The sequence below is a fragment of the Bombyx mori genome, chromosome 7, assembly GCF_030269925.1.
Source record: "Bombyx mori chromosome 7, ASM3026992v2".
Taxonomy (NCBI): Eukaryota; Metazoa; Arthropoda; class Insecta; order Lepidoptera; family Bombycidae; genus Bombyx; species Bombyx mori.
Genome location: NC_085113.1, coordinates 5,281,126 through 5,308,712, shown reverse-complemented (window position 1 = coordinate 5,308,712; position 27,587 = coordinate 5,281,126). Strand labels below are relative to the sequence as shown.

General features: G+C 38.1%; 1 protein-coding gene across 4 annotated transcripts in view; it reads left to right on the top strand.

Annotated features, from left to right (window-relative positions):
* Nucleotides 1-27,587, top strand: part of LOC101740250 (klarsicht protein) — a 358,174-nt gene that overhangs the window by 29,713 nt on the left and 300,874 nt on the right. The window contains exon 1 of one of the 4 annotated variants that reach the window (XM_062669361.1): nt 23,616-24,056. The exons of the other annotated variants lie outside the window; for them this stretch is intronic. The gene's annotated coding sequence lies outside the window, so the exon portion shown is untranslated. Of the gene's footprint in view, nt 1-23,615; nt 24,057-27,587 lie in introns of those variants that run through there. 4 annotated transcript variants of the gene reach the window in all.

Genomic DNA, 27,587 nt, shown 5'->3' with positions numbered 1-27,587 from the left:
ACACACACACACACACACACACACACACACACACACACACACACACACACTAATTGTACTTCTAGATTTTGAAATAATATTGTATTGATTTGATAATTGTATTTAAAATTAATTATTATAATGTGTTTATGAAATATTTAAATTGATATGTTATTGTTCGTTGTGTGTAGGGGTTGGCGTTGTTATCTGCAACACAGTCTATGACTACAGCAGATAACATCGTTTCAATATTTGTTATTATGATTAAAATTGTATGTTTTTGTAATAAATAAATAAATAAATAAAAAAATAAAAAAATAAATATAATTTCACGGCTTTGTCTGCACACAAATAACACATAGATCTAAAATTATGTCCACTTTCTCGATTGTTTAGATATAAAGGACGTCATATCATTTTCCAGCGCAGAAATGTTTCCGAGATAAGTGAGAGCTAGATACGTTATATTCACGACTTCATATTCGCTGTTTATGCTCAAATAAAACCACGCTCTACCAATTATTTTCAAATGAACCTTATCGAAATTTGACAGAACATATCTCATTGTTAATCTTGATTAGAAATTATGTAGGGAAAAATAAAAACAACGCTTACCAACTACTAAACTTACTATTAGTTTGCCTTCTACACATTAGCAGAATTTTCGATTCATTTTACTACTAGGGACATGTACTAGGAGTATAGTATGGTCCCGCAATTGCCTTGGCCCTCTGCCCATTCTTTTGCCTAGCCATTTTCCCAAAGGCAATTTTGGGTTGCCCTTCAGTTGGTATCTATTTTACTACGAACCGTCTAATTAAATTACTTTCGCATGTGTACTGTGACAGTAAATGTTACCTAAGAACGTTACGACTTGATGATGTAGGATATGTTTCCTTTTTGAGTTCTGATATGAATTCTGATGTCTATGCCTCTTATGGGAAACAGTCTTGTAAAATTTGGTTTCTTTTACTTGACGATAAAATTAACTAAACAAGAGGACTTCTTTTTGTATTTAAAGATTTTGTGGATTGAAATATCTTTTTGAAGCAGCAGCAGAGATTTAAAGATATGTTGAGTCTGTCACACGTCGGGGTCACCAATGTTGAGTCTGTGCTTATATAGAGCGTGTGTGGTATTATGCAGGGTGATAATTATTAATAAGACAGGACAGTTTGCAACCTGTTTACTGTGCGACGACTCGACACAGACTGTCTAAGCTAAGCCCGATACAGATATATTGCTACTTGCGTTAGTGAAATCTATTTTTTTTATTTTTTTTATTTGCCTTTTTTTGCCTTTGTAGGCAGACGAGCATACGGCCCACCTGATGATAAGTGGTCACCGTCGCTCATGGACGTCAGCAATGCCAGGGGCAGAGCCAAGCCGCTGCCTACCAAATATTTGAAATTTTATAGTATATTATATATACACGACATTATTAACGAACTCAACACATTGATAATTAACAGGCTACTATAATCTGCAAAACCATACATCTAAATGGTTCTTGTACCGAGTTTTGGCCAGCCTATAGACACTTACAGCTGAAGGCAGTTATCCACAGTATCTGCTGCTGGGCTGTGATCTTAAGACATAATTTATATACCTCGGCTTTTAAATTACTGCTTCACGGCAGAAATAGCTAGGGTGGTGTTAGCTACATACCCGTGCGGGCTCACAAGATACGCTACCACCAGTAATTACGCAAATTATAAATTTTACGGTTTTGATTTTTATTATACGATGTTATTCTTTCGCTGTGGAAGTCATTAGTGAACATTGGTTGGGTACGTATTTCATTAGAAAAACTGGTACCTGCTTTTGGGATTCGTACACCGGTTCCAAAAACACATTGCTCGATTGGAATGTATCGGCTGTCTTTACCCTTTAAGCTACGATGGCTTCAAATTTAAACAAAGCAATTGTCTTCGGTAATCGGTCAGTTTCAAAGAAGACGTCTAAAAATAATCCAATAGATTACCAATAATGTTGATCGACAAATCTACACCGATTTAATTATTGTAATATATCCAAACGCTGTTAAAACAGATCTGGAAAATTTATTTCAATAAATTTATGCACAGGTGATCTAGTTATACCACATTTAAAATAATAAATAAAATCGCGATATTCTAAACAAAAATTGAGTACCATTTTATACTCTAATATACTAATGTAACTAGTCAGGTCATAAGTATTGTCACACAGTAAAAACTTTTCTTTTAGAATGCTGGCCACAAAAAAGTTTATTGAATTCGAATTTCGAATTGTTCATGAAAATAAAAATGTATACTTTTAGAATTTTACTCATTTTTAAATATGGAGTGGACGCTTAAAGAAGACCGTGTTGCAGTTATTGCGTTACATCGTTGCGGTTACGCGCCAATTCAAATTTTTAACATACTGAAAATTTTGAATATAACCAAAAGATTCGTTTATCGTACCATCAAACGATACAATGAAGACTCTAGTGTAGATGACAGGTCAAGAAGTGGTCGCCCTCGGTCTGTTAGGACTCCAGTACTGATAAAAGCTGTGAAGGCGCGAATTCAAAGAAATCCCAAACGTAAGCAGAAACTGTTGGCCCTTCAGATGGGGTTAAGCAGAACCACGGTGAAAAGGGTGTTAAATGAAGACTTAGGGCTTCGGGCATATCGAAGAAAACAGGACATCGTTTGAATGTTCGTCTAATGGACCTGAGACTGAAGAGATGCCGCGCTTTGTTGAAGCGGTACGCGGGAAAAAAATATCGGGAAATTCTTTTTTCGGATGAAAAAATTTTTACCGTAGAAGAGAGCTACAACAAACAAAATGATAAGGTGTACGCACACAGTAGTGAAGAAGCGAACAACCGTATTCCGCGTGTCCAACGAGGTCATTTTCCATCCTCGCTCATGGTATGGTTGGGAGTTTCTTATTGGGGCTTAACAGAGGTACATTTTTGTGAGAAAGGTGTAAAAACGAATGCAGTTGTGTATCAAAATACAGTCCTGACGAACCTTGTGGAACCTGTTTCTCATACCATGTTCAATAACAGGCACTGGGTATTCCAACAAGATTCGACGCCAGCTCATAGAGCGAAGAGCACACAAGGCTGGCTGGCGGCGCGTGAAATCGACTTCATCCGGCACGAAGACTGGCCCTCCTCCAGTCCAGATTTGAATCCGTTAGATTACAAGATATGGCAACACTTGGAGGAAAAGGCGTGCTCAAGCCTCATCCCAATTTGGAGTCACTCAAGACATCCTTGATTAAGGCAGCCGCCGATATTGACATGGACCTCGTTCGTGCTGCGATAGACGACTGGCCGCGCAGATTGAAGGCCTGTATTCAAAATCACGGAGGTCATTTTGAATAAACTTTAGTGTCATAAGAATCTATGTTTTGTTAAGTTCATTTTGGTATATGAATGGTTACATAATGAATAAACTTGTTTCAATTATTTTACATTAAACACGTGACAGAATTTATGACCTGACTAGGTATTAGTAATTAAACTCGTTTTTAGACTCATTAAATCTACAATCAGACATATACTTTTTGTAAAGTTACGTGTAGTAAATGTCAAATAATCACTATTTCCTTTAGAAAAAAGTTAAAGGCAATTTTATGTGGCAAAAAGTAAAAAATACATATTTTTTTTTTTTTTTTTTTTTTTTTTTTTTTTTTTTTTTTTTTTTTTTTTTTTTTTTTTTTATTGCCCTTGTAGGCAGACGAGCATACGGCCCACCTGATGGTGAGTGGTTACCGTCGCCCATGGACTGCAGCAATGCCAGGGGCAGAGCCAAGCCGCTGCCTACCGCTTAATACTCTCCACAAGCCTCGTTTGAAGAAGGACATGTCATAGCGCTCGGGAAACACCGTGGAGGGGAGCTCATTCCATAGCCGGATGGTACGTGGCAAAAAAGACCTCTGAAAACGCACTGTGGATGACCGCAGTGGCTCCAGGTAGTATGGATGAACTCTACTCCGGCGGCGGGCGGTGCGATGGTAAAAACGAGATGCCGGTATCATCTCGAACAATTCCTCAGAGCACTCCCCATGGAACATACGGTACAAAATACAGAGGGAACCGAAGTCCCTCCGCAGACCCAGAGGTTCCAAACGATCCGTGAGACCGGGATTATCGACAATCCGAACGGCCCTCCTCTGTATGGAGTCAAATGGAAGAAGCTGGTATTTGGGAGCCCCGGCCCAGAGATGGGAGCAGTACTCCACGCGAGGCCGGACTTGTGCTTTATAAAGCAAAAGCCTTTGTCCAGGCGTGAAGTACCGCTTCGCTCTGTTGAGGACTCCCAGCATTTTGGACGCCAACTTGGCTTTGCCTTCCAAATGACTCCGAAACTGGACATCGCTCGAAATGTCGACCCCAAGTATCCCAATACTCTCGGAAGGTTGCAGGGATACTCCTTGGAATTGCGGCGCCATGACAAAGGGGTCCTTCTTCGCAGTGAACGCGCAAACTTGTGTCTTTAACGGGTTGAATTGAACCAAGTTCAATTCACCCCATTTGGAGACTCGCCCCAGAGAGTTCTCCACTTCAGACACAAGTTTTGATCGTCTCTCTTGCACCACGCTCCGAGAGAGACTCTGATGGCCGATATATCGCGCATCCCCCGTGCTGTCATCCGCATAGCAATGCATGCCATCAATAGACAGCATGTCATTGATATACAGGATGAAAAGCGTGGGGGAGAGCACCGAACCTTGTGGAACGCCAGCGTTAATGGTCATGGTATCAGAACAGTCACCGTCTACAACGACCGTGATGCTCCGCCCATCCAAAAAGCTAGCGATCCACTTGCAGAGACCCTCGGGGATTCCGTAAGATGGTAGCTTCGACAGAAGTGCCCTATGCCAGACCCTGTCGAAGGCCTTCGCGATATCAAGGCTCACAGCAAGAGCCTCGCCCTTGCTCTCCAAGGCTTCAGCCCACCTGTGAGTAAGGTATACAAGAAGATCGCCAGCTGAGCGACCGTGACGGAAACCGTACTGTCGGTCACTGATCAGCTGGCGATCCTCCAGATACTTCAGGAGTTGTATATTAATTATTCGCTCCATCACCTTGGAAAGCAAGGAAGTTATCGCGATAGGCCTATAGCTCGATGGGTCCGATCGGTCACCCTTCTTGGGGATAGGGTGGACGTGGGCAGTCTTCCATGAAGACGGAACCCTGTTAGCGCAATAAGAGAGGCGATACAAACGCGTTAGCGCAGGCGTCAGCTCAGGGGCGCACGTTTTCAGAACCACTGCAGGGATGCCGTCTGGCCCGCTCGACTTATGGACGTCCAGGAGTCGGAGTTCCCGCCTGACTGCACACTGTGTAAAGCAGATCTCCGGCAGGGAACTATCACACCGGAGGATGTTCGGTGGTGTGGCACCCCCGTCGTCCACAGTCGAGTTCGAGGCGAAGAGTTTGACCAGAAGGTCAGCCTTCTCTTTCGCACTATGGGCCAGACTGTCATCGGACTTGCGTAGTGGTGGGAGACTAGACCTGCAAAAGTTACCTTCTGCAGCTTTGGCGAGCGACCAAAAAGCACGGCTCCCAGAGGGATAGCTCTTCAGTCGCTCGCCAATTCTAGCAACGTGCTCCGATTTCGCCCTGGCAATAACCTTCTTGTAGGACCTGGAAGCGGCGTTATATTTCCGCCTTTCCTCTGAGATGTTAGGATCCCGACGTCTCCTAGCATCATCCCATGCAACGTATGCGGACCGCTTGAGGTGTGCAGCATCCCTGCTGGCATTGTTATACCAGAGTCTGCTGCGACCCCCAACGGGCACTTCAGAGGAGGGAATAAACAATTCCATCCCCTGGAGCACCACGTCTTTAAGACGGTCCGCACAGACGTCAGGATCAGCAGAGGAAAAGCAGAACCGCCCCCATGGGTAGGATGCGTAAAACTCACGCAATCCATCCCAATCTGCTGACAAATACTGCCAAACTCTTCGATACCTGGTCGTCGTTCGACGACTAGGACGAGAGAGTGGTGTGGCAGCACGGATAAGGCAGTGATCAGACGATCCAAGTGGAGCGTCGACCACCACACTGTATCCGGCTGGATCGGTGGTCAGCAGAAGGTCCAACAGAGAAGGCTCGTGCCCCTCAATATCTGGGACACGGGTGGGCTGTGTCACCAGCTGGGAGAGGCCGTAGGCCAAGGCGAAATCGTAGGCAGCCCGACCCGGGAGGTCAGTGGTTCTGGACCCCAACCACTCTTGGTGATGAGCGTTAAAGTCTCCAAGAACCACCACCTCCGCAGATGGGTACTGCTCAAGCACGCGGTTAGTCCCCTCTTGCACATGCTCTATCAGAGCTGAACCTGCATCACTGCTGTGGGACCTGTACAGGCACGCGTAGACTCGGGTACAGCCCCCGTGATCTACGCGCAGCCACAAGAGGGACAGGTCCCGTTGTTCGAGGCTTCGTAGACGGCGACAACAGACATCAGCCCGGACGAATACACACACCCCGGCTTTACGCAGGAAGTTGTGCTCCAATACGTAGCCGGGGTATTCAAGGTACGAAGTATCATCCGGAGCAGATATCTGCGTCTCCGTCAGAAAAAGAAGGGCAGGCTGCGCCGTCTCAAGATGGTGGTGTACGGCGTCGAGGTTGCTATGTAGACCCCTTTCATTGCTGAAATCCACATTAAATGTGGAATGGGGAGTCGCCGACAAAACCCTTTTCCTTTTTCGAACTTTCATTTTTTTTATTTTTTTTATTTGGAGAGTGGGATTGGGCGGGGTAGGATGTTCGAGGGGAAATCGTGACAATACCTGAATAAAGCGCGGAGCACAGTACGTGCTCGACCACGGGTTGCGTGAGCGACTGACGCAGGGCATGGAAGGGCCCCCAGTCCACCCTGCGTGCGATCGCCGGGATCCACTCCGGTCTCCGACTCCGGCACGACGACCGCACGACAGGATTTTACACCGGTTGGCGGGACAGCTTCCCGGGGCGGAGTTTAGTAGTGACACCCGGGTTCAGGTCCCCAACTGACCGGCGGGCGGCGGCGAACACCGTTTCACTGGGTCTCCCTATACCCCCGTCAAACAATCACGTCCCGCGAGCTCACACGCACGTCTGCTCCGCATGTTCCAGGTATCGCCAAGATTCACCCCCAACAAGGAAGAGGAAAAGGAAGGAATAACACTGGCTCTCCAACCCACACGCCGGAACACAGCTAGGCTATTTGGCGGCGGACTCTAGTTGGAGGGTGGTCGCCAGCCAGTCGGACAAGTCCTACCACCGATTATGTATTCGGCTCCCGTTTTGCACCACCCAGGGGTCACTTGTAGGGAATCGCGGGTTAAACCTACGGAAGCGGGAAGCAATCAACCCCCAACATATACACTAAAACGACACCTTTTCCTTTTAAACGTTGAATTTTATTTTGATATCATTAAATTTATCATTGGTATGTCAAATTTATTTTTTTACAAACTGAAAACTACTAATTGGCTATATAAAAAAAATCACTTGCAATATCTGTTTGTTTTAAAAAATACAATTAAAATAGTTTATTTATTGAACATTAAATAAAACTGGATCGGATCGGAGAAAACGGTTTCTCTCACAAGGCAAGCGAAGTAAAAAGAGCTGGGGATGTAAAAATAACTTACTCATAAGATAAAAATATGTCGAAAATACATATAATGTCTTTGTTTGTCCCGTATTCTATTATAGAAATAATGGAATCCCAGAATAATCAATCCACACTAAAATATATCACCACGCAAATCATTTATTCAACTAATGACTATGACAGCGACAAAATGGTCTCGCCTCGATTGAGATTTTGGCCATAATTTTTGGTGAAATATATAAATGTTACGTAAAGGGAAATTTTAAATAAAGTTATGTTCTGAAAATACGCTTAGAAATGTTATGTTATTGTGACGTCTAGAAGAGTACCAACTGGATACCATATTACTAATACGACACTGAGAAGCGTCATCGCAAACCAGCAATGGGACATAAAGTTGATGTTGTCCTAAAAAATATTAGTAAACAAAGATTATAAAGTTGTTTTCTTTGTAAACTTTAGGCTCTTTGTAGGCGCCAGGAAATGGTCGCAATCTTTCAACTTTTTGTGATTGAGCGCTGAAGAAATATTTCATTTTCACACGCGGAAGAAGTTCTAATGGGTGACGACAAATCGTGAAGATGTGTCGTTAGGTAGCACGTTTAAAAATATTTTTAGAATATTCACTCAGCCATGTATTATGACTATATTGTATAGATACATATATTACAGCGATATTGTGATAAATTTAAAATGTTTTGTAATGTACTTAACTATTTTCTAGTTCATTAATTTCATGAATATTTTTTTCTGTTGACTACCCTTGCTCCTTGTTCTGTTCAAACCCTTTCTAGAAGGAAATGCATTTCGCTTTTAGTCCTTTGTTGTTTATTCCGAAAGTTTTGCTTTTTGTTAAGTGCTTTGCTTTTTGTTTCTTCTTGAATAAGGATACTAAAACGAGTATTTTTAAACTATACGATTTATATTTACGAATCATTTTTATAGTTATTTTTTCATACATCCAGAAAACACATGAATAAAATAAAAATATAAACAAAAAGTAAAAGTATCGCCTTTTTTAAATTGGTTTTGAAGATGAACAGGTATTTTCAGTTCGAAGTTATTCTTTTCGAGGAGATTTGGCGGGAGGAGGTAATAGCAGAATAATTTGGAAAATTCATTCAAATTTCTCGGCTTTTCAGCTTCTTCTTAAACGGTAAATCGTTTCGTAAACTATTAAAGAATTGCCTCACACTTGCCAATTGTTTAGGTACCTCATGTAACCAACACCAGACTTATATTTCTATTACTAGGATTCATACATTATGCATGTTTTTACATAACGACGAGAGCCCTGAAGGAAATAAATTTGATCATTTATTACGGTTTTGATTATATTTTTAAGATTGGAAATCTAATTGGACATAAAGATACTTCGTAATATTGCATCGTATCACTAAGAAGAAACCATAAATTATCCGTGTAAAAAATCTTCGATTGTGATCGTGTATCTAATAATGTATTGAGTTAATCGAAATTTAGTGGCCCATCGTTGTTGCGAGTCTAATTTATTATCTTTAAACACAAACGTCAATCATTAATTTGCTTATGGTGTATTTCTCTGTTTAATCATCCAACGATTTATGGATTTCGCCATGAATTAAATTAGTAATTAGCTGGTTTGGGAATGTTCTGAAAGTTTTCGATTAATTTATACATATTTTAAAGTGCATTAAGTTTAATTTTAAAGCAAAGTGTGTATTTAAATTCCAAATTTCTAGCATAGGTAATCATTGCATCATAAAAATAAATCAGATAAGAAAAAATTTATAAGTCACAATTCAAGACTGTCTCTAACAAGCTCATAAGCAAGTCTATTTTTATTAGTATACAAAATGAATGTATTTCCCGAAAACTCTCGCAAAAGATTTACACTGGCCGCAAGATTTATCGAGGCGCCAGTGTGGTCGCTCTGAAATCTGTGATGTGTTAAGTTTGAACGAGTAGGACTGTCTTAACCCGTGTACTGCGTCTTCCGCGTTCTTCGATTACTATTTTCGTTTTACTTTCTTTTATGGGTGCTAACGATTTAATATATTAATAAACATCTATTTCATTGCTTCCTGTAAGTTTTTGATTTTCGTATTCAACGTCTTATTCATATTCTCTTTGTTAGTCATTGTAAACTGAGACATCTTTGGGTTCAAGTGAAATGTGGCGAATAAAATAATCGTTGCGAAATGTTAAAGAGGGTCTCGAAAAAGGTTATCGAAAGCAGACTCGCTACGACCAAATCATAATGGGTGGTAATAAAATAGATGCGATCTGTATTATTGCAATTCCAATAATTCTTTGCATTCAGATTTTAGATATCATATTATATAAGATATTATGAAGTTTGAACTTTTTTGTGTTTTATGCAATGAGTGACTTGGTTTCGTTTGCTATATAAGAATTCTACTTGGGCTATATCCTTAAAAACAGGATCTAGGTTATCGCTCTCGTATTTTGCATAACAATTGTTATAATTTAATGGAATGAAATCGATGGATAGAAAAGTGTAAGACGTAGACATAGTCGGAGTTAAACAGTTCGTAATTCTTTACAATCTTGATTTAGAGTTTTACGAATTCTTTATTTAGTATTTTTCTAATATATTTTATTGTAAACGTAAGGATTGCATATCTAACTATTCTTTCAATTTAATGTTTGATGTCGGTATTTCAGGGAATAATTTCGATATAGTATATTCAAAGTAATAGACGGGCCTGAGGTCTGACTCATCTAAACCCATCTGGAAATGCAAAGATTACGAAAACCTATAATATATAGATTACCCAAAAACTTCTAATCTTGAATATCGCCAACATTAGTACGACTTGGTAATATTTCATGCTTCCAAATGTTTAGTCCAAAAGACCACTTTTGTTTGTTTTATAGTCAGATATTATCTATCTACTTATGATTTATAATTAATACAAAAAATAATGCGAAAATATTATGATAGCATTATTTTTAGTATATTGAAGTTTTTTTTAATGTAATTTACGAAAAACTGAGATGAAACCACTTAGCTAACGTTTCTCTAAGAAGTAAGAAACTATTTATTATTATTGAACCTTCTAAATTGGCGCCTCGGATATCCTTTGTTAGGATCACTTTCCTTTTCTACACTTGATAAATTACTGCAAGAATAGCCAACCGCTACAAAGTTTAACTGTTACATTACGTCCTTGTAGACTCCGATTTACGATACAAAATCGCTTGTGTTCTTTTTTTTGTACCTACTGACTACAATAGCGGTTAAGTCATAGTAATCTCAATGAGTTTGGCGACTCGCACGAGTAACGCTACACCAAAAATAATATTCGTGAGAGTTCACTGTGACGAATTTTACGAGGCAGATACAGTATCTATGGGAAGTGTAACGTAACCAATTAGTGTGAAGGTATGCAAGCGTTTTGGAGTCGAAATTCCTTCTGCTATTGTAAGGATTGTATTAAATAAGTGTAGAATGATGAATGAACCAGATGCCAAATTTTTCCATAGTTCCAATCATTGAATAAAATAGTTTTTTTTATCGTCTAAACGACATTGAAAATTTTCATTTCTTTGCTTTTATGCGCAAATTTAAAGAGTATATAACTTGTGAAATTAGGGAATTCGATATTTTGAGTGTCGAAATTTAAAGCAGTGTCAACATCAGTAGTTTGGAAGGTATAGACAAGTTCGCTTCTAAAATATTTGGAGTCTTCAACAGAGTGAAGCGCACTATGCTGCTGCTTACAAAGGCAAGTAAAAAAGTCTAGTCACAGCCTTGCTTGTCGCAACGTATTTAGTGACCAATATTCATTTGTCTATTTCACTTTTGTCCCACAGAGGTTCAACTGATAAGCTTTGAGTAACTTAATAATTTTTGTTTCCCGATTTATTATTACACAATATCCAACATGTCGTTAAAATAAGCCTTTGTATCATTGGAGTTACGTGCGTCCAAAGTGTTTCAAAACCGCGTTCACCTTGCCACAATGGGTAGCAAATACCATACATGTCACTTATATCATAGACGCGGCTGGCGCAACGCGACCATCTTACCATAACAACCATTCATTGTGTTGACATATACCTATACCGGATCAATAGCTGTGTCAAGAATCAACACAACATGTTTAATAATATCTTTAGCACGTGTATCGATTGTTCTGTCAAAGCACTTTTTGTTAGATGATTAAAAAACGAGATTATATCACTTTAATTTTATTATGTTATGGCATGTAAAACTAAGTCCGGTATATTATACACTAAACATTGTTTTTTTTTGTGTACCTCACTTTTGGTGTCCTCGGAGGGCTATTCTGGCTTCACGTTGGTTGGTGGGTGCAGTTACAAAGCTCAGCCTGAATCAGACCTCTGCTGTAGCAACCAATAGATCGGAATCGTGACCTAATGAGAAGACCCGGCAAGAATTTCAAGGGGTTATCTATTAGGGTTAGGTTATACGTCGAGTGCGACGAGATTGGTGACGGGTGCTTGGAATCCCTAAAAGCACTCAGTGGATCGCGAAGATCCAGAGTTTACGTATTTCTTATTGAGATAGCTGGTTTAGATCTGGGTTATATAAAGTCGTACCTGTATAGCAAATATGTATGTGTGATGAATTTAGACAAAAAAAATGAAACGTTTTTGACACCTTGTTCCCAAATTAATTTAATTATACGAAAGACGTTCTTCTCGACTTTGAGCATAACGGTACAAAAGCAGAAATTTATCCGAAAAGTATGTAATGTGAAGTATATAGCAAAATATATTTATTTGTAATTTTGTAAGAAATTAGGACTAAGCTAAGTAAAACTCATGTTGATTGTATTCAATAAAAATACGGTACAAACTAGTTGGATCATCAAACGACAATTTAAAGCACCGCAGTGAATAAGATTTAAGATCGTCAGCTAGTGAATGGAGAGGCCACCATAATGCAATATGACAAACAATCTGACAGATTCTTTTCAGTTTGCGACATATTGCGATTGTGTAAGAGCGTAACGAGATAGTAATGTGGGTTTGAATCCTTCTTGGTGTAGCTAAAATTTGGGACATCTCTAGATGAGATAAAGTGTGTATACCCTACTATTACCCAATAACAATTGTTAAACATAAAGATGTATGTTAGGTGTTAGATCGGACTCGTTGATTTCGAAATAAATTTACAAAATGTACAAAATTGCCGATGGATATGTGCCTCTAATAGTGAAAGCTAAGGAGACACAATAAATCAACCTTAGTACTATTTTGAAACAAATAGATAATATTTAAATATTGTTTCGAGGCAGACATATTTGCTCCATCCCTAGTAAGTCGTTTTTGAAACTTAGAAGTATAAAAGTGCTGTCGATAACAATAGTGAAAACTTTTTTATTATTAAGTTTTATTGTTCCTATCAATTAAGTTTTTTTGCCAATTACGTGAATTAAAAGCAAGCCGAGTTAGTATTATGAGTCGGCATTCCGTTCAGTTGTTTATTTGGGTTTTGTTATAAATGGAGGCATATTTTGTTTGATCATAGCAGCTGCTTTTTAATTTTGTTCTCATGTAGATTATCATTAAGTATTTTAACATAACAATTTTAATTGTAGAGCTCTTTTCTTCCATTTTGTATTTAAAAAAAATAGAACTGTTTATTTGTTAATTCGTGTTCTATACAAGTCTTACATGCGAAATTCAACAGATAAGTGTGTGTAATTCATAAAAACTTTCGCAATTCTCGCAGCTTAATGTGACCAGACTTTATTAGTTAATAATAATGAAAAGCTCTAAATGAGATTTTGTAACTCAAATTAACTCACAGGCAATATTGAAAAAATAGACATACCCAATCTAAAATTTCTTACATGCAAAGTTTTAATTAGCCTAATACATTAATTATAACATAATTACATAAATATGAATATGAACATGAAAAGAAATATTTTAATATCTGAATCTGAACCACATAGCAATATAACATTACTAAAGTACCAGGAAGTAAAAAGAATCAGCATTAAGATAAAGATCCGACTAATTGAAGCGGATCGTAGTTTTTCATAAAAGAATTCGATAAACTTTGATAATACGAATTGAATGAGTAAGATATGAATTGAATCAAGATGTTACAGTTTTTTGGTGAAACCCACAGTCGGTCAGTGGAATCGGACGAGTCGTGTGAATTATACGACCTCAATATTCATCTTTGTTCGAATATTGCTCATTATGGCTGCGTGGTTCAATGAATGTTGTGCATTCGTGCCTTGATTTTTTTTGCTTGTATTATTCAATTTCGTTACTTATGTTTTAATGTTAAAATTATCTATAGAATTGTGTACTAGTAGTATAGATTTGTGTAGTAGTTGTTGTGAAGGTGTGCGCGAACGAACAAATAGACAAACAGACAAATGTTATATTTATTTAAAAAAATCATCCATTTTAGCTGTTTCACTTTCTGTTACACTGCTTTGATTACCTAGTCTATTTAAACTACTTTTATTTAATGTACAGACACACCCGGTTCTACTATTTTAGTAAATGTATTAATAATTCGGGAATAATTAATTTATTATTTACATAATAATTAAAGCTTCCATGCTGAATTGTAAGCACTTAGGCAGACTTCTCATAATGGATATGTAAAGCCCTAATAGCTCATTTGACTAAGCCATTAATTGCTAAGGAATAGTGGTGATTCCCTCAAACATGCATGTTTCTAATCGAAATATGTAATTAGGATGGGTGAATATTCTTTGGAAATTCAGAATTCCAATATAGATAAATTCACATTACAAAGAACTATATTGCTTTTACCGTAAGGTATTTTTGTTTTGGCTCTATATGTTATTAATAAACTTAAAACTTCTTTTACTTTTTATTTTCAAACAAATGTTCCCTATCTAACTACGCGCGGAGGGATAGGTGAGCTTACAGGGCTCAACCTGAGAGGACTTTTTAACACTAATCTTAGCAAGAGGAATGCTTCGTTGAATCTACCACCGGATCAGAATCGCGACCCACTGAGAAGATCCAACGAGAAACAGTGGGTAGCAATTACTATAGCACAAACTATATTACATACGCAGCGCTACACCGTATTCGATTTCCATACAATAAATAAGTGGGACGGGCTTTTTGAAATTTTCAAGCTCCAACGGTTCGACATTTAAATATTTTCACAAGCACAGTAATATAATAATAATATGCCGTGAATTTGCTCTTTTGTGTACTTAGTATTAGTTATGAGTTATGTAGCTTTTAATGCTTTATTTGTAATCAGAAAAAAGAATTGAAATGAATGAATTTGAATGAAATAGTGCATTGTGCTTGTTCCGTCCCGTAACAGTTTGTTCTAAAATACATATTTATTTTATTATTATTATTTTTATTGTGAATAATTTCTTTTCTTATTTTTTATTCTCTGAGTACGTAACGCGACACAATTTGGTTTATATGTATTATTCATTTCTTATTTTTCTTGTACTGGGTCTGCGACATATTGTGTGTATCGGAATGCACCATTTCCGTGGGAAATGGTTCTTCGGCGCGACACTAGCGCCACCACTTGCCTGCCTGTTAGTGCGGCAATGAAACAAAAAGAGAGTTTTTCGCGCGAAGCCGCTGTAGCCGCATTGGCACGCGCATTATATTTAAATAGTGTGTAAAGTTCCCCCTTTCATATAAAAAACTGGAAGATAGTGACAGTGACCTATGACTTTCTACATGTGAAGGTTAGATGAACTGATTCTGACGGCAATACTCATCCTCGACCAGGACCTTCGGACGTGGTTGCGGGACGATTCACGGTAAGTCGTCAGACCTAGGCCATATCCTAAACATAAATTTGGTCCATTCGAACCGGCTACATATTTTCCAGTTTGTGTCGTGTTATTTAGCAGTATTTACGTACTCATTTTCAAATTGTAAAATCACGCGTTCGATTCTTAGCGTCCCCCGCCATCTTTTGTTTCGCAAAATGTCGGAAGGTGAAGAATTATCGCCGTGTGAACAAGATATTTTCGAAAGGGATTTCATTCTTGATGAACTCAAACGTATCATTCTACTCGCGAAGACGAACGAACAACAATTTCGCTCGCGTACTATAGACCTAGCGGCTCACCAAAGAAAGTTTACAAAGGTTCAGACTAAAATTGAAAAGTTTCTCATCAGATCCAAATCATTTAGCAAAGATGATAACATAAAGATTCGTAATGATTTTAATGACTTGTACTACGAAATTGTCGGTCACTTAAACTCGTTAAAGTCGATGGATGAGCGTCAGCGTCGTTTCAATCGGTCAAGTAATTGTTCATTTGATGCGATAGGTAACGATAAAAGAAATTTACCTACTTTACCTTTACCTGAATTCAAAGGCGATCCTACGGATTGGCCATCATTTTATGATTTATTCAAATCGTTAGTGCATAGCAACAATGCCTACTCTAAAGCAGAGAAACTTAGATATCTTCTACTTGCAGTGAAAAACGAACCGTATAACCTGATCAAATCCATACCTATCACGGAAGATAACTACCCGATCGCGTTAGAAATATTGTTAACCCGCTACGAAAATAAAAGAGTAAGTAATTGCGTCGAAACATCTAGATCGAATTTTAGACATAGAATCGTGTTCAGATAGATCTCCGTATAGTGTACGAAAATTGTTAAATGTCTATCAGGAAAACATAAAGGCGTTAGAGGTCATGGACTTTCCGACTCATGAGTGGAGTTTCGTTCTCCTACAAATTTTACTACGTAAAATTCCGAGTAGTATGAGAAAGGGATTCGAACGTTCATTGGCCAAGCCATCCGATATTCCAGAAGTAGACACATTGGTTTCATATTTACAACATGAAATCGCCGCGGAAGAAATGGTATCTCCTAGCTCCGCAAGTACCTCCGCACAGCACGCTAACAAACAAATATCGCGGGTAGGTAATCCGCTGCCATTACAGCCGCGTAGCTACAATGTAGGTCCGAACAGTTTTGCGCCGGTAAAGCGATCGTTTGCCGCGAACGTGTCATCAGACCAAACTCGACCTACGGCCGATGGTAATAAGGTTCGAACTTGCTTGAAGTGTAACGGTTCACACATTTTGACAAAATGTGCAGAGTTTTTAAATCTTTCCCCGCAGGATAGGTATTCCCTTGTACAAAACAAAAGTGTTTGTTATAACTGTTTGAACCTCGGTCACGACGTAAAAAATTGCATTTCAAATTTTGTGTGTAGAACGTGTCATAAACGACATCATAGTTTATTACATTTTACGAATCAACCGGCTCCAGCGCTATCGTTTGCAAGCGAAACCAAACAACCTATTGTTGTTCCGCTCACTCCTATGCAGGAGAAGCCGACTCCGATCGCGGTTCACGGAAATTGCGCATCTAACTTACCTCTCGCTCGCACTGGAACAGTGTTGTTATCGACAGCACTAGTGGATATTGTCATAGGTAATAATAATACGAAGATTTCCACTGTTAGATGCATGCTAGACACGGGGAGCCAGGCATCGTTTATTACCGAAGCTTGTGTGCAGCGCTTAGGTCTAGCGCGCCGGCATAGCAACGTGCCGGTGTTCGGTATTGGTGACACCGGACCCGTGCATCCAAAAGGTTTAGTTTCGTGTTCCATTGCGCCTAAAGGTCAACAACAACCTGTCATTCCGGTAAATGCGTTAATTTTGCCCGAATTAATTCCAAAAATGCCAAGTGTACCTTTACCGTATACCGGGTGGTCACATTTGAAAAATCTGAAATTAGCTGATCCGGACTTTCATACGCCCCAGCCTGTTGAAATGTTACTAGGAGCGGATATACTATCCCACGTGTTACTAGGCAACACTATCGTAGGCCCGCCGGGCACGCCGATCGCTATGAATAGTGTGTTCGGTTATTTACTTTTAGGCAAATTAGATTTAGATTCTTCTGTTCCAACTTCATTTCAAGTGTGTTTTAGCTCGTTTGACAACGACAACCTTCAGAGATTTTGGGAGCTGGAATCAATACCAGAGAAACGGAGTTACACTCCAGATGAGGAGTTGTGCGAATCCTTTTTTCAAAAGACGCACACTCGTAATGCGGACGGGCGATACATGTTCGCCCTCCCGTTTAAGCCCGACGCACCGTCTCTCGGCGAGTCGCGGTCCATTGCGCTAGCTCGGTTTCATAAACTAGAATATCGGTTAGAACGCAACCTCAAGTTGAAGGCTGATTACCACGCTTGTCTCCAGGAATACGTAGACCTCAACCACATGGAGCTCGTCGATGATCAACCTTCAGTTAGTGAAAGTTATTACATTCCGCACCACTGCGTGGTCAAAGAATCGAGTGAGTCGACGCCTACACGTGTGGTGTACGACGCCGGTTGTCGCTCAACTAGTGGGTATTCGCTCAATGACGTTTTACTAACCGGTCCTAAGCTTCACATGGACATAGGGGACGTCCTTCTTAAATTTCGTGTCCATTCAATCGCGCTTACTGCCGACATAAAACAAATGTATCGTAATATACTTGTTCGTGAAAGTGATAAAGATTTTCAGCGTATTGTGTGGCGCACATCACCAGAGCAAACTATTCGTGACTACCGTTTGCGTACAGTCACATTCGGTGTGAAATCGTCACCTTACCTCGCTCTGCGTACAATAAAACAACTCGCTCAAGATGAGGCCGAGCGGTTCAAAGTCGCGTCGCCCGTTTTACTTAACGATGTTTTCGTCGACGACCTCGTATCTGGCGAGGACTCTGAAGTCAGCGTACTCGAGCTACAACAAGAGCTGATAGGTATTTGTGGGGCGGCTGGGTTTGAATTGCGCAAATGGCACAGCAACTCGCCAGCGTTACTCGCTGCGGTGCTGCCATCAGAGTCTCATGGTGAGCGGCCGGAGAACGTTCTCTTCGCTGAAATGGAGATCGACAAAAAGGTTAAGGTTCTGGGCTTACAGTGGAACCCTAAATCTGATTCATTCAATTTTAAAGTTCAAGTTTCATCGTTTAAGTGTACAAAGCGTGTCATTCTTTCAGAAATTGCAAAAATATACGACCCCCTCGGGCTATTATCACCGGTCACATTGTTTGCCAAACATTTGATTCAACTCTTATGGATAGCCAAAGTCGATTGGGATAAGACGCCGCCTGTTGACATAGTAAATTCGTGGTCTTCTTTCGTTGACGAGCTCCCACTCATTTCACAAATCTCATTTCCGCGTTATATATTTAACAATAATAATTTCGAAACGATACAAATTCACGGTTTTGCTGACGCTTCCGAGAAGGGTTTCGAAGCATGTGTATATATTCGTTACAAAGATCAAGAAGATTTCATTCAAACTCACCTGATTATAGCAAAAACTCGCGTCGCACCGTTGAGTGTGCGTCTCACTATTCCTCGCCTCGAACTAACGGCGGCAGTCCTCTTATCTAAATTAATTGAAAAGGTAATGCTCACTTACAGTGGTCGTGTTCGCTTCGACCAGGTCTACGCTTGGTCCGACGCATCCATCGTGCTAACATGGCTACACTCATCTCCGCACGAATGGAAAACCTTCGTTTCGAACCGTGTCAGTGAGATTTTGCGCCGCGTACCCGCGGACCGCTGGCACCACGTCCCGTCGGCCGACAATCCCGCCGACGCTGCGTCTCCTGGACTTTTGCCCGCCGCGCTCGTACAGCATGACTTATGGTACCGCGGACCCTCGTGGCTACATCTGGGTCAGAACTCCTGGCCGATTCAAAATCCCGTAAGAGACACGTGCGAAGAAAAACGCAACGTATCGGTGTGTTCCAGCGCGTCAACGGCGCCGCCTATACAAGACGTCAATGTTATTACGCGATTTTCGTCGCTCGGAAAAGTTGTTCGTGTCACCGCACTAATCTTTCGATTTTTCAACAGTAAATTTTACTTAAAAAACGACCAGTGGTTAAAATATGTCCTCTTCCCTTGGAGTAGTTCAAATCATTAATTATTAGTTTTTAGAATTTATTAGTTTCGAGTAAGTTTTTTAAGCTTTACGTTCTTTCGATATTAGTTTTAACTTTTGAATGTTAAAAGCAACTACGTGCTTTTAAGGTGAGCGGCATGTTCCGTCCCGTAACAGTTTGTTCTAAAATACATATTTATTTTATTATTATTATTTTTATTGTGAATAATTTCTTTTCTTATTTTTTATTCTCTGAGTACGTAACGCGACACAATTTGGTTTATATGTATTATTCATTTCTTATTTTTCTTGTACTGGGTCTGCGACATATTGTGTGTATCGGAATGCACCATTTCCGTGGGAAATGGTTCTTCGGCGCGACACTAGCGCCACCACTTGCCTGCCTGTTAGTGCGGCAAAGAAACAAAAGGAGAGTTTTTCGCGCGAAGCCGCTGTAGCCGCATTGGCACGCGCATTATATTTAAATAGTGTGTAAAGTTCCCCCTTTCATATAAAAAACTGGAAGATAGTGACAGTGACCTATGACTTTCTACATGTGAAGGATAGATGAACTGATTCTGACGGCAATACTCATCCTCGACCAGGACCTTCGGACGTGGTTGCGGGACGATTCACGGTAAGTCGTCAGACCTAGGCCATATCCTAAACAGTGCTTTATACGTATATCTACGAATGGTACTAAATTTCTATTTTGAATATCTTCTCGGTATACCTAACCATACGGCCAATCTCTCGGTGAATGGCCACCCATAGATATCAACAATGGTGGACTTAAAATCGGGTTGGTAATTACCGGAATATTCGTTACAAATTAACACCAATTCTTCTGAAAATGATCGCACCAACATCAGTAGATTGGTTAAACAGTGCATTGGCTTATTTTTTGCGAAAACAGTTACAGCTGATATTGATAAATATTAAAACATAATTTGAATATTTTTTTATACAGTTTTTCAAACGTAAAATAACAAGAATTATTTGAACGATTTGTATAATAATATCAACTGGAAGTTAACCTAGTGTCTCAACAGTATATTTCTAAAATAGGTCTAGGAAGAGATCTGCTGACGTCTCCGTAAAGTATACCTCTGATACTGTTATTTACTCGGCGGCCTTTCCTTGTTGCGGGCGTGATAATAATACAGTGGGCTTTCTGAAACTGTTGCTTGTGTATATTGATTGTCAGTGTCAGAGTTAACTGGAAGTCTATTCTGTTCTATTGAGGACTTGTAAGGTATAATGTAAAAAGTAGATACGCTATTAAAGGTCACAATTGTGTGCTGTGTGAAAATGTATTAATAAATAATTTGGAAGAAGGTTTTTTTTTATTGCTTAGGTGGATGGACGAGCTAACAGCCCACCTAGTGTTAAGTGGTTACCAGAGCTCATAGCCATCTACAACGTAAATGCGCCACCAGCCTTGAGATATAAAGTTCTAAGTTCTCAAGTATAGTTACTTATTTCTTTAGTTTGGCTTAGTTTCTTTGGTATAATAATAATGTGACAAAGCAAAGCTCGTGATTCAAAAAAATCAGTTTTTATGCACCGTTTTATGCTTAAATATATTTTACAGCATGGTACGAAATTCGGAACCTTGGAAATAAAGAACTGAATAAAGGAATCCACGAGATACAGCCGTAAAACTGTTTCTTAATTATATCAACAACAACTGAAAACCGAGACAATTATCACTTATTACCATGCTGAATGAATACCAGCTGCCGTAATCATGTGCTGTGATAGACCTATGGTAGATTATGATTAAAAAGATTGATACCCCTCAATGTTCTCGATCTAAAACCGATCAGGAAGTATCTATTCTGTTGAGCCGTTTAACGGTAAGTGAATTCAAATGTTGAATACCGTTGAAGAGAAGTATTGTTTTGATGATACGATGGGAACCACATTTACCGTAAACTGCACTTGTGCGGACTTATTCATACGTGCTTTTGTTATGGTTTTTAAAACATAATTCACGACATTAGCTCGGCTATTTTTAGTTTTCAAATTAATTAATGTTTGGTAACTTTAATGTATCGTAGATAAATATCTGAAAAAAATTAAAATATGACTGCTTTCAATAATCCATCTAAAAAGCGCAGTCCAAATATTAAAACACTATCGAATAGTAAAAACAAAAAAACCTGAAACGAAATCGTGTAAAAAGTACTTTTGACCTTATTTAGGATTTTATTATATATATTGATATGTTTGTAGAAATTCTTGACGGTTTGTCTTCTATACATACTTAGATCATAATTAAACCGTTATTTAATTTCAAAAGAGAATGAAAGATGTTTTTTAACATTTTCTAAATTAGGTAATAAGTAATATTCTGAAAGCAAAGATTCAAATTTAATAAATTTTATTTTCAATATATTAATAATAAATTAAATTGCACCAGGATTAGGTATAATGCAACTGAACCATACATAGGAATGAAACAATTAAAGAAATTATTAGCCCTGTCTCCCTTGAAACGATGATAATTTATTTAATTGTTAGTATAGTTATAAATTACTATTATATGAACTTGTAACCTTGACCCCGGTGCGCCCACGCATAACTTCGTTCACACGAACGTTGCATATTACGGATAGTAAATATCGAATGATTAATAGTTTCACCAATTATTTTAATCGACTTGAATGACACAAACTATTTTAGGATTTATACCTTTTAAACAATTCGTATAAAAACTACGGCAATAATTATATTGTTATCCCATAGACACAGCCCACTGAGTTTCTCACCGGATCTTCTCAGTGGGTCGCGTTTCCGATCCGGTGGTAGATTTTGCGAAGCACTGCTCTTGCTAGGGCCAGTGTTAGCAACACTCCCTGTTTGAGCCCCGTGAGTTCACTTACACATCAAGGAGAAGCTGAAATAGCCTCTGAAGGCTATCAGCATAGGTAGGGAAAAAATAGTTATTAGAAATACAGTTTTGCAAATATATCAAAATATGCGAGTCAGTACTCAACGTAATATACAACATCGCGTGCGGATTTTATTTTTAATGCAATGTTATTTTTACAACATATCCCTTGTAAACTCATACAAGACTACAAGTTGGAAGCAAAATGGAAGTTATGTGAGATTAATTGTATTTGAATTTACATATGTATTTGAAAACCGCCACTGTCTTGGCAGTTTTTACGTACTTATCTACGCAATTACTATAGGCTATATAAATATGTTTTTATTACTTATCAAAGCTCAAACTTAATATTTAAATTATCTGTTCTATCGAGCTAAGCGATTAAACTGATTACTTGTTGCTTGCACCTAGATTGCTATTGGTTAAAACCGCAGAGCTGAGGCTGTTTATTCCGATAAAGTTGAAACATTTAATAAGATTGAACTGAAGCATACTTGAAATCTATCTTATTATGTATGTGTGTGTGTGTGTTTGTAAAATATAAAATGCGGTCAACGACAATAAGTAAATTTTGAATTTCGAATTAAATTATTGTTAATGCCAAAATTTATTCTTGTATTTATGTTTTTTTTTTAAATTTGTCTATGCCGCAACTTTTTTTTTTGTAATTTCAAATTCTAACAGGCGGGAACCATATCGAGAAATTTAATCTGATTCCCCGTTTAGGAATGCACCATGTTCTTAGTTGTTTGAAAGTTTTTTATATCCGCTCTTGGGTTCAGATAATTTAGGTTAATATTAAAATGTATAATTTAGGAATTTTATTGTGAATAAAAACGTGCCTACTTATTTTTTTGTAAATGCCTTCTTAGATAAAGCTGTGTAAGGTTACTCGTGTCCGTTTTAAGGTGAATACCTACTTGTATTTATTATTTCAACTGTATCGACTATGCAAATTACATTTGAACGTTTTCACGGCTTCGTAATAAAGATTTAGTACTTTTGATTGGTCCTTTATCACTTTGGGCTGTGTGACCGTTGCATGCCTGCCTGAATGTCAAAGCTTGAGAACCTTGTGCAAGTGACTTGTCCATGTATGTAATACGCAAGTTTATTTGCAACTTTATAACCCCAGCAAGTTAAGAGTTCAAGATACTGCTTAAACTTCACGACTGTTATAAGTTACTTTTCATTTGAACGGGTAAAAGTTTGAAGTCCAGCCAGTTCGGTTAGATGCGTCGCGTGGTTGCGCACGACGCGACGGTAGGCTTAGTTTGCTCGCGCTGTCCGCGCAGCTCACTCGTGTGCACAAATCTACGCTGCTCCCAATGAAACCCTTTGCCGAAAATAATTAAGACCATTTTCGATCGGCTAAATCGGTTTAACTGTCGCTTTTAAACGACAGAACATCGCGTTCGCATGGTATGCGCATTGCGATTTGAACGTGCGATTGCTTCACTCTGTTAGGCCTTCTTAACAGATAACTGTGAAGGAACGTGTGTGAGCCTCCAGTGCTCGGAGCGACTTGTGTTAGTGCTATCAGTGGTACGTAATTGGAGCATGTGTTTAGTGGAAAGTGTCAATTCACCTGTTTCGTACGAGCCTGTGTTACGTTTCACTGAACGCGATACAAAAAGTGGTTTTGTGATCGAGCACATGTGACTAGGGGAGTATTGATACACTGCTTTCCCCTGACTCACAGTTTGATTTATGGTAAGTCATCCAAACGTTCGACATTAGTGCAAAAGGTTACTTAAAAACTTTCGGGCAACTAATTGTAAACGTGCGTTGTTAATGCTTCAACTTAACGTTACGCAGACAAGGTCAATGCACATATTATGGCGTATTCAATGAGTGCATTTAATTCAATGACAACTCAGTGTGGGTTTCCGTAAATGGCTTACAATACAAAATATCATCAAATAGACTTTAATTATTAGATAATGAAATTGAATAAGAAAGTGACATTAGTAAGTTTATAGGCAAAGTGGTACGCGTGTACACATAAGTTGAAAACCGGACACTGTAAAGGCATAAGATTTGGAAATTAATTAATGCGAGTTGAAGAATGAATCGACAGTTCGGAGCGTCCACGATAGTGGGTCATGTTGTTTAATTGCAAATCTGCGAACAAGTAGGACCGCTATTGTGTACAATGTAAAATCGTACTCAAGAAATCCATTCACTTTTTAATCTCAGATATTTTGATATTAGTACAAGAAATCTAAACAGTAACCTAGATAGGAAAGAAATTTGAATTTGAGAAATGTTTTATGGTTTCAAAATAGGAAAGTGTCGAAGTAAAAGTGTTGCTTAATCGATACAAATATCCAGGAAAATACATATTGAAATACACATAACAAAAATAGCGCCTTGGACAAACAGGCGGCTCACCAGAAATGCAGCGTTGCCTTATCCGGTATTTAAACAAAGATCAAATGTTTTCAAATGCTTTACGAAGCCGGCTTACAATTTTTATTTTACTACACATCAAATGTTACCAATGAAATGTCCTTACATTTTGGATCGATAGGATTTCAAGTAATTATTTAAAATGCAAATTTTAATAATATGCAATGCAAATTTATCTTTAATTTTGATTTATTGCTCTAGATGGGTAGACAGACTTATGTTACGTATCGAGTGTGTGTTGCTAGTTACTAGAGACTAAAAGAAACCGCAAATTTACTTACCAGATAGAATTAAAAGTCGTTATTGCTTTCCAACAGAAATAGGCAGGCTGTTGATATATTTGGTAATATATAGATGCTTATAGATAATTATGCGATTTTATTTAACAAATAATTCCTTAATCTTGAAACGACGTCATGAATGCCTGTTAAACAAGTTGTTTTAGAAAACGGTACTTATCTCAACAAGTTGATTATTTGAACACTATTGTCGTATCATTCGACACCAAATTGTCTTACCGGATATAAGCTAGCAATAGTTCAAATTTAATTTTCGACCGATTTGTACTATACGATGTCTTTGATTTTTTCAAATTTCAATACCTAGCTGGTATTCTGCTGATTAGTGTTTATGACAAGAATTGGGATTTGATGAATAATGTTGTAGTGTATAACAAATAACTAGTAAAAGCATAGCGTCATCTAGTTTTTATAAATGTTACCGGAAATGTATGAAATCAAGGAATTGTATACAAACCCTAGGAAATGTGTACAATTCCGATACTATTTAGGAAATGTATAAAATATTGTTTGAAAAACTATTTAAAGCATAGATATCCTAGGAAATGTATAAATTTCCTCGGAATTGTATATAATTCCAATATCGTATTAGGAAATGTATAAAGTAAATGCTTTCTGTAATAAAACACGTTGTTAATAATATTTTTTTAATATAACACTTATTGAGACAATCGGGTAACAGTCATACCGTAAAATAATAATAATATATTCATATTATCTTACTAATTAAAACTTCTAAAATCAACTATCTATTAACTTTTAACGTATCACAAAATCAACTTATATTTATTCTTATAAAATCAAATTTTCATTTGGCAAGTAATCAGTCTGATAATTAAATAATTATAAATATCAAAGTATAAAAGTAAATCTTTATATGATAATACTTTGTCAGTCCATATAGCTATTTATTTTTGCAGGGTAAGCTCGAATGGCATTTGGAAGTACATAATACTTTATTTTTAAAACACAGACATCTTGAAGTAGCACAGTTTTTCTTGCAAAGGCACTTCTTAAATCCCTGGCCGGTTCCAGTGGATTGCAAGTTGGCAACTGACCGTAGTGCAAGACTCGTCCCGCTGTCCCCGCGTACCCACCAATATCTTAAATGTTTTACATTTCCGATTGCTATTTAGGAAATGTATAGATTTCCTAGGAAATGTGTAATGTGTAAGTATAATATAATTTATTTCACACATTTCCGTGCGATTTTAGGAATTACATACAATTCCTAGGAATTGTATACAATGACGGATTACATACATTTCCGTTAACATAAACAATATATATTAATTAACAACTTGGGCGATATTTTCGACAATTTCGAGTTTTTTGTTTTTCTATTATGGCCCTTTCGTGATATTAAGCTATCATATTACTTTAAAATAAGTAGTAGATTGAAACAAATTATTGTTGAATGTTGATTGCGTAGAATATTTCTTTTTTATTTGTGGGATAACACGAAGAGAAATTGTAAAAAAATCGATGACTGCTTTATTAAGATTGCCGTGCGTTGCAAGTTTTAGTGAAGACATTAATTAATAATTCAGATAAATATTTAAATGATGTTAAGCAAAGTTCTTTCTTTTCTATTATTTGTAAATCGAGTATCTCTAATCTCCAAATTTGTCCGGTTCACTAAATTTTAATATTGAGCTATTGGTTTGATTCGATTAAGGATTTTCTCCACAATAAGACTTTAAACAATAATACAGGGTACAAAAAAAGTACCTCTGAAGCCGAAACGATGATACTGGTGGTAGGACCTCTTGTTTACTGGTGGTAGGACCTCTTGTAACTGGTGGTAGGACCTCTTGTTTACTGGCGGTAGGACCTATTGATTACTGGTGGTAGGACCTCTTGTTTACTGGTGGTAGGACCTCTTGTGAGTCCGCGCGGGTTGGTACCACCGCCCTGCCTATTTCTGCCGTGAAGCAGTAATGCGTTTCGGTCTGAAGGGTAGGGCAGCCGTTGTAACTATACTGAGATCTTAGAACTTATAATATCTCAAGGTGGGTGGCGCATGTACGTTGGAGATGTCTATGGGCTCTAGTAACCACTTAACACCAGGTGGGCTATGAGCTCGTCCACTCATCTAAGAAATAAAAAATATATATATATATATATCAAGTACCCTGTAAAACTTCTTTTATCTCACGTATGTTGAGCCGGCCATGTAAATCGTATTTTGTTTAATAGCAAAAAGTACATTATATTCTTTAATTTTCTAACAAATTAATCCAATTGACTTTATCAGTAAGTTTCCCATAAGTTCATTAACCGGATTAAAAGCTCTGGCTTCCACTACAGCGGCTTATGTTGTAAAGAAACCTTTACTAATTTATTGTTAGGAGGTTCTGCTGTGGATAGCTGTCGCTCTCATCGAACGTGGGCCACGCTTTTATCAATTTATTCCAATTGTATTAAATGCTTTTTGTAAATTATCGTACGTAATACTGTTTGTTTTAGTTGTAAAACTTAAATTTGAAACTTTGAGAATTAATGTATAAATTATTTTTATATGTAATTTATA